Source organism: Hemicordylus capensis, chromosome 13 (assembly GCF_027244095.1).
Source record: "Hemicordylus capensis ecotype Gifberg chromosome 13, rHemCap1.1.pri, whole genome shotgun sequence".
In the NCBI taxonomy this organism is placed as follows: domain Eukaryota; kingdom Metazoa; phylum Chordata; class Lepidosauria; order Squamata; family Cordylidae; genus Hemicordylus; species Hemicordylus capensis.
Genome location: NC_069669.1, coordinates 17,695,462 through 17,712,983, shown reverse-complemented (window position 1 = coordinate 17,712,983; position 17,522 = coordinate 17,695,462). Strand labels below are relative to the sequence as shown.

Here is a 17,522-nt window from a genome sequence, read left to right as displayed (position 1 = left end):
GTCTTTCAGTCATGGCTTTGTGGGAGGGGGCAAATTGGGTTTTCTTGGGACTGTATAGAAAGAGATGGAAAGGATAGAACTAGAGGCATTGCGGAATAAGGTGGTAGAGTTATGAAGTGGAGAAGGGCTGCCTGTAATAATAACAACCACTTATTACACCCTTCATCTGCATGGAGATTTTCAAAGAATGATGGGACAGGTCTCTGCCACAAGGAGCTTACAATCCAAAACAACAACAACAAACAAACACAGGGGATATAAGAGAGGAAGGAGAGGGAAACTGAGGCAGGAGTAAACAGGAGAATAATCTGTTGGGACAAAGAGCGGCCTTTGGGGGTGCAATTTTTAGTAGGAAAATGGTGTAGGGAAATGGTTAAGAAATCTTGTCCACACCATGCCATGGTCCTTTTGGTGGCGGGGAGTGGAAGTGGATAGTCCCTGTGACGGGATTCTAAATCCAACATGCACTTAGGACCAGAGCACATGGGGTCAGGAGGAGGTTAGCTCTTTCGCCTTGTGCTGTTGTCCTGCCAAAAATACACCCCTCCCCACACACACTGCAATTTGCTCCTGAGGCAACTATTTGCTACAAATCACTGCTTTAAAGACAGCTGTGGGGGTGGGAGGGTTTTTTTCAACATTTCTGGGGAAAAGAAGGCTATGTGAGAGCCGTCTTAAAAAATCTCACGAGTTGCCACAAAGGAGGAGGAATGGATTTCTTCTCCATTGCTCCTGAAAACAGAACTAGAGAACCAATGGGTCAAAATTACAAGGCTAGACATGAAGTGGAATTTCCTAACTGTAAAGGCTGTTGGACAGTGGAACAGCCTGCCTCATGAAGTGACCGGCTCTCCTTTGCTGGAGTTTTCCCAACAGAGGCTGGAAAGGGATGTCGTGGGAGTTGCCTGCAGTATGCAGTTTGCCTGGTCCTTCTCCATGAATTATCTAATCGAAGCCCATTGAAGCCTGTGGTCATCACTAAATCGTGTGAAGGAGGGCTTCGTCAATTAATTTTGCCACAAGAACAGCGAGCTGAAAGATACACCGGAAAGGCAATGGCATCTCTGCAGCATAATAATGCTGCCTGGTGCAATCTCACTTCAGCCCTAAACTCAGAATTGCATCAACACGGTTACAATCACCAGGGGCGTAGTTAGGGGACAGGAGGCCCGTGTTCACCCCTCTCTCCGGGGGCCCCTCGAAGGGAGGGAGATGGTGAATAAAATAGGGAGGGGTGGAGTTGGGGGGCCCTCAGGAGCTGGGGGGCGCAGGTTCTTTTATCCCACCCACCCAGTTATAGCTATACCCCTGACAATCACCTTTCCCACGATAAACGCAGAGACTGTGAACAACAGATGAACATCCTTAAGTGGCATCTGGGGCGATCTTAATCTTGTGGACCTTTCCACACCTACCGTAACAATTTAAAACCTTAAAAGAATATTTTAAAACAATGTTAAAACTATTAAAATAGTATTTAATTAAAAGCCTGGGTGAACAAATGTGTCTTTAAAGATTTTTTAAAAATGGCCAGAGCTGGGGAGGCTCTTATTTCAGCAGGGAGGGCGTTCCAAAGCCTCGGGGCAGCAGCGGAGAAGGCCCGTCCCCGAGTAGCCACCAGATGAACTGGGGGCAACTGCAGACGGATCTCTCCTGATGATCTCAAATGGCGGTGGGGTTCACGATGAAAAAGATGTTCTCTTAAATACCCAGGGCCCAAGCTATTTAGGGCTTCATAGGGTATAACCAGCACCTTGTATTTTGCCCAGAAACTTCTCAGCAGCCAGTGTAGACCTTTCAATACAGGAATGATATGGTCTCTCCAAGATGACAAGGAGACCAACCTGGCTGCCACATTCTGAACCAGCTGTAGTTTCTGGACTACATACAAAGGCAGACCCACATAGAGCGCATTGCAATAATCCATTCTGGAGGTTACCAGCATATGTACCACTGTTCTGAGGTCATTTATCTCAAGAAACGGATGCAGCTGGCATATCAGCCAAAGCTGATAAAAGGCACCTCTGGCCACTGCCTCAACCTGGGACACCAGGGAGAGGCTCGGATCCAGAAGCACCCCCACACTGCGCAACTGTTCCTTTTGAGGAAGTGTGACCCCATCCAGAACAGGCAGATCAAACTCATCTCCTGAGTTCCGACCCCACACAATGAGTACCTCCGTCTTATCTGGATTCAGTCTCAGTTTGTTATCCCTCATCCAGCCCATCACCACCTCCAGGCAGGCATTTAGGGAGGTTATGCCCTCTCCCGATGATGTTGACATGGAGAAATAGATTTGGGGGTCATCAGCATACTGATAGAACCTTGCACCAAATCTCCTGATGATGTCTCCCAGCAGTTTCATGTAGATGTTAAGCAATGCCTCCCACCCCCAATCCCCTCAGACGTTCCAGAATGATACTATGGTCAATAGTATCGAAAGCCACTGAGAAGTCCAAAAGGACCAACAGAGTCACACTCCCTCTGTCAATTCCCGATTGGAGATCATCCATCAGGCCGAGCAAGGCAGTCTCCACCCCACAGCCTACCCGAAAGCCAGTTTGAAATGGGTCTAGGGAATCTGCTTCCTCCAAGACTGTCTGGAGCTGGGAGGCCACCACCCTCTCACTTACCTTGCCCAACCACGGAAGGTTGGAGACAGGCCTGTAGTTACTCAGCTCCGAGGGATCCAAGGCAGGCTTCTTCAGAAGTGGTCTCCCGATTGCCTCCTTAAGACAAGGAGGCATCCTGCTCTCCCTCAGAGAAGCATTTATGATCTCTACCAGGCCTCCTACAACAATCCCTCTACTAGATAGTATAAGCCATGTCAGGCAAGGGTCAAGAGAACAGGTGGTGGGCCGACCAGGTTGGTTCTGGACCGACCTGGCCTTACAAAGGAGCCAGGTGAGGTTCCGAGGGTGGTTGGCACTGCTCCCCCGAGGTCAAAGAGCTGACAGGGCAGCCGGAAGGGGGAGCAGCTATTGGATTTCCAATTCCCCTTCCCCTGCAATGACCCGCTGACCTGCCAACGTTCCTTCCTCTGTTCCCCACCACCACCGGAATTGCAGCCCCATAATCAGTGGATACGGCCCCACTGACCGGGGCGTAACTACCATTAGGCAAGGGGAGGTGGCTGCCTGGGGGCCCCCACACCTTGAGGGGCCCCCCAGAGGCGAGTCACATGACTATATATTGTGAAGTGTGCGTGCGTGCATCAGCGAGGGGCCCATTTTAAAATTTTGTCTCTGGGCCCACTCCAGCCTCGTTACGCCCCTGGTGCTACATTATGTAAAATGTCACATGAGAAGAGGCTAGAATTCAGGCATTCCATTGAACACCGTACACAGGTACAGATCTGTACACAGGTACAGTTATTCAGACAAGTGTCATTCACACTGTGTACAGATATCTGTAGACGCCTACAGTATAATGCCTGAGCAGGCCTGGTGTCCTGCTTGCGTGCACATATGGCGGCGAACACGCATTCGCCCCTCTGCCTAACGTGTGAAGTCGTCGCTGATGGGAAGGTCGAGCCCGCGCGTGCCTTGCGTGGATTACAGAGCCGAGCGGCCACCACCAGGGGGCGCTGGAGCCGCTTCGCTCCCGGCCGCCTCCGCTCCGGGAACCTCTCCGCCCCAGCCCGGCGGGACGTGCCACGGAGGAGGGAGAAGTCGGCTCGGCTCTTCCAGCTCGGAGCGTCCTCCGTCCGCCGGGAGAAGAGCTGCTGGAGAGGCGCTGACGATGCCCCAGGTGCAGGCAGAGGGACTCCGGGGCAGGTGAGTGGGCACTTGTGACACTTTGGATCCGGATTGGCAGGTGGCAACCAAAAGAGGGGGCGAATTCGGAGCGGCGCCGCGCTCGCCCCGTGCGCACCGCCCACCTCCGAAGTAGGAGGAGAGGGCGCGGGTGGGGAGCCTGAGAGTGACGTGGGGAGGGGGCCGTGCAGGGGCAGGAGGGGGCTGGCGGGCGGGCGGGCAAGAAGTGGGTGCAGAGGTGTTTGGGGTCGTGTGAACGTGCTGGGCTTGGGCTTGGAGTACCCAGCCGGGCACTAAGTGGCCCAGAGCTGGAGCAGGTTGGCTGGGAAGCAGAGTTCACAGCCACACACACACACACAGTGTTGTGTCACACAAGGACACAACCCCCGGCTACCGAAATCAAGACTGTGTGTGTGGCACATACAGCGACAAGGGTGGCACTGGGCAGAAATGGAGCACCCCCCCCCGCCCGTCTGAAACTGGGACAGAGAAAGGGTGTGTGTGTGTGCGCAGAACCAGCACACTGCTTCAGCACACTGGAGATCCCTTAATGCTGCTTTAAAGCAGATTAGCTCCTCTGCCACACACTTGCGTGCCCGCGGCCAAAGATAGAGGGGGCAGCAAGAAAGCCCAGATCTCTCCTGCCTCCCCGGCCTCATTTGAGTGGGGAGAAGGTTTCCCGAGAGGGGAGCCCAGATGTGGGTAGTGACTCCAGATTGATGAAGTGATGAAGCACACCTGGCGGGGCTGGGATTGCCTTTGGCCATGCGTTGGGCATATGGGGAGGGCGGGGGGGGGGAGAGAAGCGCCATGAATCTGGAGAGGGTCCATAGACACCCGCCTGTAGACCACCCTGACCGATATCAGTGCTGGCGACGAACGTCTGACTGTTGTGTGTCTTGGTGGAAATCTCATAGTGTTCAGTCCATGTGAGCTGTGTTGCAAGTAAAACTAAGACGTTTGTTTGTTTACATTTCATATCCCGCTCTTCCTCCAAGGAGCCCAGAGCGGTGTACTCCATACTTAAGTTTCTCCGCACAACAACCCTGTGAAGTAGGCTAGGCTGAAAGAGGAGTGACTGGCCCAGAGTAACCCAGCTAGTCTCATGGCTGAATGGGGATTTGAACTCGGGTCTCCCCGGTCCTAGTCCAGCACTCTAACCACTGCACTACACTGGCTCTCTAATATGTACCCCCCCACCCTGGCCCGCTCCTGGAACTCTGTGTTCACCTGCCCCTTCCTCTGTTCAACACCAATTTGAGGCATACTTCGGTGGTGACCTGAATGACTAGTATTTTCCTTTGTTGCAGGGATTTTTAACCTTGGGTCATCAAAACTACAACTCCCATCACCCCCAACCACATTGGCAGAGGTTCTCAGACTTGGGTAGGTGCTGTTGGTCTACAACTCCCATCATCTCCCCCCGTGGCTGTGGTGATGGGAGTTGTAGTCCAACCCAAAAGATCTGGTGGCCCACATTTGAAGGCCGTTGTGGCAGGGGATGATGGGAGCTGTAGTCCAACCATATCTACTACGACTACGACTATGAATATTTAGATACTGCTCTCCAACCAAAGTTCACAAAGCGGTTTGCAAAGAAAAATATCTGGGGACCCAAAGTTAAGAATAGTCTTCTGGTTGTGTGTTGGGCTTGTGGTAGCAAGCATGAATGGTCGCCTTTGCTGAGCAGGGTCCACCCTGGTTTGCATTTGGATGGGAGACTACACATGTGTGAGCACTGTAAGATATTCGCCTTGGGGGACAGGGCTGCTCTGGGAAGAGCACCTGCCTGCTTGCATGCAGGAGGTTCCATGTTCCCTCCCTGGCAGCATCTCCCAAATAGGGCTGAGAGCGATTCCTGCCTGCAGCTTTGGAGAAGCCGCTGCCAGTCTGTGTAGACAGTACTGAGCTAGATGGGCCAAGAGTCTGACTCAGTATATGGCCGCTTCCTATGTTCCTCACTAGATGTCTTCAAACTGTATTGTCTGGAAGTGTCCACATGTGTTGGGAACTCTTCCAAACCCCTTTCCACATGAACACAATGCCAGTGACGGGAGACCACCGGAGCAGCCTGGGGTGGAACGGTGGCAAAGGGGATAGCTAGGATCGAGTTCTAAACGTCTAGGCATACAGGAGAAAACGGTTGTCTGAAACTATCTGGTGTTGATGACGCACACAGTGCCACACACACACACAGCAAAGCACTGGTTGGATTGACAGATCTATAAGGCATGCTGACGTGGACAGGCTCACTAACTCGGAAAGACAGGCCCAGGTACACTCAGTCTAGCTGACAGGCCTCTGAGCATGTAGGAATGGTGAAACCGGCTGACCTTGAGATGGGTCACCGCCGGCAGGTCAAGACAGGCAGACTAACAGGGAAGCAAGCAGGCACCTGGAGACTGACATACACCGAGAAGGTTGATGGTACAGAGAGTCCCTCTTGTACGCAGAGTACACAGAGACGGAGGCCACCTAAAGGCGCAGCGGGAAAGTAACTTGACAAGCAAGCCTGAGGTTGCGGGTTCAAATCCCCACAGATATGTTTCCCAGACCATGGGAAACACCTCTATTGTGCAGCAGCGATACAGGAAGATGCTGAAAGGCATCATCTCCTACTGCACGGGAGATTGTAGGGTTGCCATATTCTGGCTCTCCAAATCCAGGTGTCTCATTTGCATATTATGTAAATTGGCTGGAAAATTATTTCTGAGCAGAACAGTGACTGCACGTTTTGCTCCATAACCTAACTTCTCCAAGAGCTAGAGCTTAGCTTAAAAAAATAAAATAAAATAAAAAATTAAAAAAATGAAATCTGAAATTTGGGTGAATCTGGGTGGGCTAAGCATTCTGGGTGGGATGCTTAAAATCCTGGTGAAACGCGGAATTTTGGGGGGCATGGCAACTCTAGGGAGGTGGCCATGGTCATCCCCTCCCGTATTCTGCCAAAGACAACCACAGGGCTCTGTGGGTGCCAGGAGTCGACACCGACTCGATGGCGTCTCGATTCGACCGACCGACTCGACACCGACTCGACGCGACCTTTTCCTTACACATAGACAAGCGGCTAGGCTGTCACCGAGACGCTGAAGCTGAGACAGACAGATGGCTGTCCACCTAGCTGTGGAGCCGTCACCTAGGCACACCAGGGCACAGCCACAATTTCCAGGCGGTGAGGCCGTCTCTGTGCACGCAGAGCGAGAAGAAATGGAGAGAAAGCCCAGAGGGAGGTTTGCCCTGCAGGCCAAGGAACGGGGACGATGCACGGCGAATTTCTCTCTCCATGCAATTTGGGCATACGTGCGCAAGCTGCGACGGTAGTAAGGCGGCGGCATTTATTTATTTTTCATGCCCTCGGAATGTGCTGCTAGGAAGTGAGAGTTGAGCGCTTGTCTGGTTGCCATTGGCGACCAAGCGAGGCCTAGTGGCGGTTGGGGAGCCTGCGCCAAAGCAGGCCGGGAGTGAATGAGGATCTTCTTGCCGGTGGTGTGGACTTGGATGGCTGTCTTGATGCTTGTGGGCTGGATCCGGTCCCCGGCTGACTTTTTCATAACACCTAAAGTGCCTAGGGCATAAGGCGAGGCGGGGGGCTAGGCTGTGGGAGGTCTGTGCATCCCCTTCACAGATATCTGATAAATAAACAACATATTCCATAAATATGTTATTTCAAATAAATAACATATTTCCTAACCTGATAAATAAATAACACATTTCAGAGTGAGGCATCACTTTGAATATTTTTGACTGTGTGCCGGAATGGGGCAGGAATTCAACAGGTGACAGTTACTGTGCTTCACCTGCTGGATTTCTGCCCAGCTGGCAAAAACCAAGACGCCTGTTCTGTTCCTTAACCTTCTCATTGCTTCCGGACTTGGACTTCTCACAGGGAAATGGAAGCAGCCCATTTGGGCTGTCAGAGAGTTATTCCTAGCACATGGCGCCTCTTTGGTAAATCCCGGAGAAATAGCAGGCCCTGAGCCGCTGTGGGAGTATCCATTTCCACAGCTCTGTGTGATCAGCTAATTACTACCAAGACATTATTGCTATAATAAAACCTTCATTAGGCAGCCTGCAGAGACCTCTGTGTTTGGAAGAATCGGAACCCGAGCAAATACCACGCATAATTTTATTTGTTTTCATGCACGTCTTCTGAGAATGAAATTGCATAGCAGCTTCCTAGTTCGTGCCAGGGCTGGAAAAGCGTTTAAAATTCCTAGGCATAAATTTTTTTTAATAGCCAGTATTACATTCCCTGTATGAAACAAATATTTCCAGATGTATGAGTGCCCACATCCTTTTTAAGGCACGCAGGTGATGGGATTTTTCAGTCATTTATGAGGTACGTGCCATTGGACGGAGCTCCTACTCATCAGTCTGGCCTTACAGTTGCCAGCATTTCTGCCCATCACATCTCCTGTGTCCTTAACAGGAACTTTTTGCAGAAATTGAGAAGGCCATCTCTTTATCTCCAGGCAGGAAAGGTTTCCACTTCCTAAATTTCTGTGTTTATTATCTATCTATCTATCTAATTCTCTAAGGCATACCCATGGCTAATCCCGTGTGTGGCAGCTCTCACGAGAGTTCGCAAGCAGAAGCACCTGATTGGGCAGTGGGGATTCCATATGAAGATAGGGAGGAGGAGCCTGTGAGAGCAGAAGCACCATGGTGATTGGGCAGTGGGGATTCCATATGCAGATGCGGGGAGGAGCCGGTGGCACCGTGGTGATTAGGCAGTGGAGATTCCATATGCAGATAGGGAGGAGGAGCTTGTGATGGTTAAGGTTAGTTGGAATACAACTGTTAGGCTCAGGTGAGGGTGGAGAGATCTCCAAGGTGAGGGGGGCTGTGGCGGGGGGTGAGGGGAGCAATCCAGTACTAGTGAGCAGATGCTCTGTATGGGTTAAGCTAGTTATTATTATCGTTTCTTCATCAACATGCATGGCGCTGAGAAAGTCCAAGGTCTCTGTCCTGAGGTGTTTACAAACAAAAATTCTGCAGGGGAGACACAGAGGAAGATACATTCCCTGCTAACTGGACAGAGAGACACCTTTTCAAGTGGTGATTCTCTTATATTTAGCAGGGGGAGAGCAACTGGCCCTATCCAACCCCAGCACAGCATCCCTCCAGTGGCGGCTGCTGGTGCCCACCTTATGTTCTTTCTTGATTGTGAGACCTTTTGGGTCAGGGAGTCATTCATTATTTCTTTCCAACTGCTTTATGACCTTTGTTGTTGTGTTGAAAAGTGGAATATAAATATTTTTAATAACAAATGGAGGAAGGGTTAAAACAGTTGGAATATTTGCATTTATTACAATTACACAGTCGTAGGCTTAGTTACAGTAAGAGAGAAAGAGGGAAGAGGTTACTGTTGGAGTTAGAAGTGGAGGCTGGGGAGGGACAATGAAGCGTGGCTGTGGATGATGGGTGTTGTAGTTCAGCCACATCTGGAGGGCCACAGATTGGCAGCCCCTTCATAAAAAAATTAAATGTGTCCTTAACTTACAGTTTAACCATTGGCCTTTTCCGCCAATTAGTCAACCAAAGTGCAAGTTGACTAATCTGCCAGTTAAAAGTTGCAACCCTGCTGGAAACGGCTTCTTCTAACTCAGATTTTCCAAGTGGCTGGGATGTTCATATAGGCTATTACGCCTCTAATTTTCTGTCTGCTGAATTAACCATGCACTTAATGCCCTGCCTAGCGCTCTGCCAGCAGTTAAAACCAGGAGCAATTCACTGAAAGAGGCCCAAGGAATTTCCATCAAAGATCTCATTGCGGAAGCAGCTGATGATGAATCCAGCCCATCTCAGCTCTCTGTTTGTACCACCTTGGGCTCAAAATTGCACCAGCCTGCCGGAAGGTAATCACGCTGCCCATTTACAGCTGGGGCCATCGTGTTCTCTCATTTTCCACTTATCTCGAACCTGTGTTATCAAAGCGGTGGGGAGATGTAAGGTAGACAGAGTCTCAGGGGGCCATTTTTACCAGATCAAATTGTTTGCAAGAGGCTATGATACAGTTAAATGGAGATCTGGGACAGGGAAGAGGGCAAGAGAGGACCCCCCCCATTTTATTGCAGTAAAAGTTTATACAGTGTATACACATGATCAAGGGTAATAATAATACACGTGAATATAACTGGGGGGAAATAAAGAAAGAGAAAAGAAGAAAAATCCCTTAAATATAACTTAAACGTACTAAGATACAACCAGCACAGGAGGGGGGAAAGGGGATAAAGGAAAAAAAGGGGGAGGGACATCTTCAAGAATTTATATCTTATATTTCAAAGCATAAACAATTCATTAATGTTTAACCAAATCGCTGAAAATTCCTCTTTTTTACCTTGCAGACAAAAAAACCCCAGTTCAAATGCTGACAGGGGAACACATATTGGTAATCCAAAGTTGCAGTTTGGGCGTAAATTTGGAGGGCAAGATAGATTTAACTGAAAAGCTGAAAGTAAAGCCTCTGGATCCGCAATCTTCCCATTTCCTTTGCCATTTGGGAGTTATAATTTCTTCCAGATTGCAGGGCTGGAACTTCTCCTCCCTCCACCCCTCCTGCATCTTCTCTGCCTGCGGTCCTGTTACATTAAGACTGCCAATGTTTTAATTGTTTTCCATTTGTGAAGGAAGCTGGGGTGGGGCAAATAAAATGTTTGTAAGCAGCTTGGGGCAGGGATCTATCTTTGGCTTAGGTTGAGCTGAAAATGTGTGCTGTGTTAAGTAATGTAATAATAATAATTAATAATAATTATCAATAATTAAGAACAGCCCTGCTGGATCAGGCCCGTGGCCTAGCTAGTCCAGCATCCTGTTTCCCACAGTGGCCCACCAGATGCCCCCGAGAAGCCCACAGGCAAGAGGTGAGGGCCTGCCCTCTCTCCTGCTGTTGCTCCCCTGCAACTGGTACTCAGAGGCATTTTTCCTATTAGAAGTAGCCTATAGCATCAGACAAACAGCTATTGATAGGCCTGTCCCCCATAAACATGTCTAAGCCCCTTTTAATAAGCCCAGTAGTTGGACTACAACTCCCATCATCCCCCTCCTTTGACCCCCTGTGACAGGGGATGATGGGAGTTGTATTCTGACAACATCTGAGAACCCCAATCTGGGGATCCCTGTTTTAGTCACTACGCCGCATGAGGAGGAGGAGGGTTCATTGTTTGTGGCTAAGCCCTTCCAAAACCAACAGAAGACTTTGAAGAGTAGGACACTGTGCCCATAAATGTGTTTTGCAGTGGGAGGCGATACAAACCACATGCCTTTATAGCACCAGAATGTAAAAATGTATCTGCTGGATTGCTGGGAAATGGATTCTTTGGAGACTTTTTGCCACAGAAGTGCCATCTTCCTGGCATCGTATGAATTCCTTGTTTACTTAACAGGAAACCGGCGTATAGATTAACCTCTGTCGAGTACTAGAATACTTAACTATGAAAATGTCCTTCTCCCCCAGCTGAAACAAAGGACTAGCCCTCATTTTGCTCTATCTTCCTCTGTATCTTCTACTCTTGAAATTTAGATTGTAACTGCCTTGGGGCAGGGACCTGCGATCTTGTTTCTGTGAGTCCATAAAGCACCGCCTATGCTGCTTTTATATAGCATGGCAACTGATCGGGGCTCTTGATGCGGGGCCTTTTCCCCTTTAGACCACAATTCTCCAAGCAGGTGTATTATCTGCTTGGAGATATACTTTAGATCTTTGTATATGAAGCTCCCATACTGAATCGGACAACTTGTTGTGCTCGGTTAATACAGAGCGGGAGTGAGCTGGACCTGGGAATTTCAGAGAGGTGGTCCTGGGACCTTCTGCATGCAAAGAAGGTACTCTGTCATGGAGCTACAAATCCCTCTGCCATCCATCCATAGGTCGATCTAGCTCCATACTGCACACAGCTGGTCTTGTGGTAATAAGCATGGGCTGTCCCCTTTTGCTAAGCAGGGCCCACCCTGGTTTGCATTTGAATGGGAGACTCCATGTGAGCACTGTAAGATGTTCCCCTTAGGGGATGGGGCAGCTTTGGGAGGAGCATCTGCAGGCTTGCTTGCAGAAGGCTCCAAGTTCCCTCCCTGGTGTCTCCGGATAGGACTGAGAGAGAGAGACTCCTGCCTGCATAGCAACCATAGAGAAGCTGCTGCCAGTTTGGGTAGGCAATACTGAGCTAGATGGACCATTGGGTCTGACTTAGTAGAAGGAAACTTCCTATATTCCGACGTTACACTAGCAGCAGAATTTCAGAGAGGGTTCTTCTTTCCCCGCCCTACCTGGAGATTGGAACCAAAACCTTCTGCATGCAGAACAGATCCTCTAGCACTGAACTACAGCCCCATGCCAGACTGTATCGCCGCACAGGAAGCTGCCGGAGTCAGGCCATTGGTCCATCTAGCTCAGTACTGCCTACACTGGCTGGTAGCCCATCTCCACGATTTCAGGCACAGTCTCTCCCAGCCCTACCTGGAAATGCCGGGGATTGAACCTGGGGCTTTCTGCATTCCCCTGCAAACTGGGCGAAGAGGCACCTTTTAAATGTGGCGATTCTCTTTATTTAGCAGGGGGAGAGCTGCCGGCCCTATCCACCCCAAGCACAGCATCCCTCCAGTGACTGTTGCTGGTGTCTGTCTTACATTTCTTTTTCGATTGCGAGCCCTTCGGGGACAGGGAGCCATCTTATCTTATCTTATTTATTATTTCTCTCTGTAAACCGCTTTGGAAACTTTTGTCGAAAAGCGGTGTATAAGTTGTTGTTGGTTGTTCAAAGCGGATGCTCTGCCGCTGAGTTAACAGCCAAGGGATGAGAAAAAGAGGCTGTTGTCGTGGGCAGCAGAAGCTTGACGGGGCCCAGAATATATGGGTACGCAGCGCGGGATGGAAGCCAGCAAGGTGCTACGTGAATGAGGTCCTTGGCACTCGGAACAGGATAGAAAGCAGGAGAGTTTTCTTTGTAGGTTAGAAGGTGACCTTGTCTTTTGGCCGCACAGGCCCATCGGGAAGCTGGCTTGGATCGTTTCCAGTGCCGAGGTAGGAAAGCTCTTTCTAATAGCATTAGAGCAGGAGGTCCCCACAAGGCCGTGACGGAAGCAAGGACTCTTTTTAGCAGCAGGGAGAGGGACCAGGAGATGGCTGTTGGGCGGCTTGTGTGTTGGGTCTGGATGATGACCCAGAAATAATCCCGCAGAAGGCATTGGCTTGAATGGGGGTGGGAGGGATTCTGTCCCCTCTCTGTTCTGTCTGGTTGCGCTTAAACAGGGCTGGGCCATGATCCCGGACCCTAGAACCCCTCAAGTAGGAGTTGTGGTGGAAAGTTTAGGAGAAGAGACAGTGGGAAGCAAAAAAGACACACACCCCCTGCCACACACACCCCCTGGGTGAAGCAGTGCCTTCACATGACCTGAGGACTCAGGCCTGCCATTATCATAGGAACATAGGAAGCAGCCATATGCTGAGTCAGACCCTTGGTCCATCTAGCTCAGTATTGTCTACCCAGACTGGCAGCAGCTTCTGCCAGGTTGCAGGCAGGAATCTCACTTAGCCCTGTCTTGGAGATGCTGCCAGGGAGGGAACTTGGAGCTTTCTGCATGCAAGCAGGTGGGTGCTCTTCCTAGAGTGGCCCCATCCCCTAAGGGGAATATCTTGCAGTGTTCACACACTCAAATCTCCCATTCAAATGCAAACCACGGTGGACCGTGCTTGGCAAATTCATGCCCACAAAACCATCTCACTTGTGCCAGCTGCTTGCAGAAGGTCCCAGGTTCAATCCCTGACAGCAACTCCAGGCAGGGCTGGGAGAGACCCCTGCCTGAATCCTTGGAGAGCTGCTGCCAGCCAGAGTAGACGATGCTGAACCAGAGGGACCAGTGGTCTGATTTGGTATAAGGCAGCTTCCTATATTTTGTGCGTAAGGAACATAGCTCATTGGAAGAACACCTGCTTTGCAAACAGAAGATCCCAGCTTCAATCCCTGGCAGCACCTCCAGGTAGGGCTGGGAAATATTCCTGCCTGCAACCTTGGAGAGCCGCTGCCAGTCAGGGTAGACAACTCTGAGCTAGATGGACCAAGGGTCTGACTTGGGATAGGGCAGCTTCCTATGTTCCAAGCATAGGTTTTATTCTTTGTTAGGTGTTGGAGAGTAAGTTAATGGAGATTGATTGATTGATGAAGTGCCGGCAAGTCGGTGTTGACTCTTAGCGACCACATAGATAGATTCTCTCCAGGATGGTCTGTCTTCAGCTTGGCCTTGAAGGTCTCTGTCAGTGGTGCCTTCATTGCTGTCGTCATCGAGTCCATCCACCTTGCTGCTGGCCGTCCTCTTCTTCTCTTTCCTTCCACTTTCCCCAGCATGATGGACTTCTCAAGGGAGCTGGGTCTTCGTATCATGTGTCCCAAGTATGATAGTTTGAGCCTGGTCATTTGTGCCTCGAGTGAAAATTCTGGATTGATTTGTTCTATGATCCATTGGTTTGTTTTCCTGGCTGTCCATGGTCTCCTCAAAAGTCTTCTCCAACATCCAAGTTCAAAAGTGTCAATGCTTTTTCTATCTTGCTTCTTCAAAGTCCAGCTTTCGCATCCATAGAGTGTCACGGGAAAAACCATTGTCTGAATGATTCTAATCTTTGTAGCTGTAGACACGTCACAGCATCTAAATATCCTTTCCAAGGCCTTCATTGCAACCCTACCAAGTGCTAGTCTGCTGCGTATTTCTTGACTGCTGGATCCTTTACTGTTGATGGTCAGTCCTAAAAGGCAGAAGCTATCTGCCACTTCAGTGTCAATTCTGAGGCTGGTTGCTGTACCCGTTGTCATTAGTTTAATTTTCTTTACATTTAATTCTAGCCCCATTTTTTCACTGTGCTCCTTGATTTTCCTTATGAGAGCTTGCAGATCATCCGTACTCTCAGCTATCAGAGTGGTGTCATCAGCAGGTTATTGACGTTTCTTCCTCCAGCTTTAAAACCACACACATCTTCTTCCAGTCCAGCTTCTCTCAGTATATGTTCAGCATATGAACATAAGTTCATGGTATGATGAACCCAATAATACATATATGGGAGGAAAACCCAGGCTGCTTTTACCAAATGTGGAATATTTCTGTTCCTTTCCCAACCAGCTCCATAAAGTTCTGCCTGCCTGTAGCTTCCCTAATGGGAAAATCATGTTGCGAAGGTCCCGTATGGGTTGCACGCTGTACGTTGATTCATAAAACTCTGCTAAACTGCGGCTTCCGCCTCTCTGCCTGTGGCTCTGAGCAAATTGCAGGGAGATGTCAGCATTTGCTTGCTAAATGTGTCTGGCACACAAGCCCTGTGCGTCAAAAGTTACACCTGGAGAAATGTAAGCTTTGGGGCTGGTCCAGGAATAATGCCCAGCACACTGTCGTGCAGAGGTTCTTCGTCTTGGGTCCCCAGATACTGTTGGACTACAACTCCCATCATTCCCAGCCTCAATGGCCAAAGGCCATAATGTCAAAACTAGCCATCAAAGAGCTTTAGAGCAGGGTTAGCCAACCTAAGGTGCTCCAGGTGCTGTTGGACTACAACTCCCATCATCCCCAGGCGAAGGCCACTGTGATGGGATGATGGGGGTTGTAGTCTAACAAAAGCTGGGGATCCAAGGTTGAGAACTGCTGCTGTGTATGCAATATGTCTGTTGAGGACTTGGAGTAAAACTAAATGGTTTTAAATAGTCTTAATGGTTCTAATGGTTTTCTTGTTTGTTTTCTGTTAGATGTAAACCACCTGGGGCTGTTTGGGTTGCTTGGTATAAAAATGCAATAATTAAATAAATTAAACTAGATGTGCTGAGTAATGCAACATTGCATTTTCATCTTTTAATTTTGTAAAATAAAAAAAAAATTTAAAAGTTACAGCAGGCTCTCATCTGGATGAGATGCTGTTTCTGATGGAAATCCTCCTTCTGCAGGTGCCATTTGTGCCCACATGTTTCCTTCTCCCAGGGCAAATAGCAGCTCTGCGGGGGAATTTTCATTGTGAAAACAGGGCAGCGGAATGAATCAAAACTCTTTCTCCCCCCATGCCACAGTTGTCCCAATATGTACAATGTCAAAAATCCACAGTCTGAAAATGAGAGCATGAGGAAAACACAATCCCCTAAAACCAAAAACCTCGAATCAAGAGAGCAGCCGTCTGTTATAGCAACGGAATGTGCATGAACCATTATCTCCATAAACCATAAACACGAGTTAATGTGAGGTCGAATCCACTTGGAAGTTCGCGTGCTGGAGTTGCTGGGTTGCAACCTGGGAATTGTAGTGTGTCTGGTAAGATTGTGGGAGGGCTGGTCTGGTGGTGGTTGTGCCATCGAGTCGGTGTCCACTCCTGACGGCCACAGAGCCCTGTGGTTTTCTTTTGTAGAACAGAGGAGGGGTTGACCATTATGCACTATGAGATGCACTATGAGATGATGCCTTTCAGCATCTTCCTAGATCGCTGCTGCCCGATAGAGGTGTTTCCCATAGTCTGGGGAACATACCAGCGGGGATTCGAACCGGCAACCTCTGGCTTACTAGTCAAGTCATTTCCCCCCTTCTTTATACAAAGAGATGGACCCAAACCCTTGGGCAGCTGAGGTAGGGTTCCAAGAAGAGCTGGTCTGGTGGTAGCAAACATAAATGATCCCTTTTGATAAGCAGGGTCTACCTTGGTTTGCATTTGAATGGGGGACTACATGTGAGCACTGCAAGATATTCCCCTTCGGGGATGGGGCCCCTCTGGGAAGAGCACCTGCATGCAGAAGGTGCCAAGTTCCCTGGCAGCTCCAAGACTGGGCTGAGAGAGACTCCTGCCTGCAACCTGCCTGCAATCTTGGAGAAGCCGCTGCCAGTCTGTGTAGATTAGGGTTTCTCAACGTGTGGGTCCCCAGATGTTATTGGACTTCAACTCCCATAATCCCCAGCCCCAGTGGCCTTTGGTTGGGAATTATGAGAGTTGAAGTCCAATTATATCTAGGGACCCACACGTTGAGAATTCCTGGTGTAGACAATACTGAGCTAGATGGACCAAGGGTCTGACTCTGTATATGGCAGCTTCCTATCCCCACCCCCCAGTCAGAAGACAGCCAGGAAAATCACAACCTACAGCACCTCTGGCCTCCCTTGTGCTCCAAGGCTTTAGGATTCTCATTTCAGATTTCTCTCCGCCGCTGCAAGGGAAAGACGTGGCACTCTCTCTTTTTAAAAATAGAAACAGTTTTTGGTGTGACTGCACGTCACTGCAGGCTGTGCCTGTGAGCGCGCACGAGAGTCAGGACAGGAGAGCATTGACATGCCACAGATTTCATTAGTCCCCAGTCTCTGTCTGGGGAGAAGGTGTCCATTATGTCCGTGAGCGAGAGGCATGCTGGAACGTCCTTCGTGTTCCAGAGCTGGACATGATGGATTGGATGGGAGATGAAAATTGGTTTCCGAAAGGCTAGGAGAAACCGGTTTGTGCTCAATGCTCCCCCCCAAACCCCGGCATGCTGGGCAGTATCCAGTTAAACGACACATTCACCATGTACTCGGTGTGTGTGTGTAGTATGCCCTAAAACAAGCTCAAATAAAACGCTGTGCCCACATAATCCAAATTCTGCACCAAGGAAAGATGGATTCCGTGAGCTGTGTCAATGAAGAGCATCTTTTCAGTTGATCTTGTGTGGCAGAATTCCGCAGTTTTAAAACTGGGGCAGGGCACCTGAGTTATGCATGACACCCACACTGACCCCCCACCCAACTACGGGAAATTGTATTAAAGCCTGCCCACTCCCATTAATA

The 17,522-nt window shown here is 49.5% G+C and overlaps 1 protein-coding gene across 1 annotated transcript in view; it reads left to right on the top strand.

Annotated features, from left to right (window-relative positions):
• The first annotated feature begins 3,599 nt into the window (after positions 1-3,599).
• The window catches only part of RADIL (Rap associating with DIL domain), an 82,524-nt gene continuing 68,601 nt past the window's right edge, over positions 3,600-17,522 (top strand). Inside the window, exon 1 of the mRNA XM_053276188.1 lies at positions 3,600-3,776. The gene's annotated coding sequence lies outside the window, so the exon portion shown is untranslated. The remainder of the gene's footprint in view (positions 3,777-17,522) is intronic.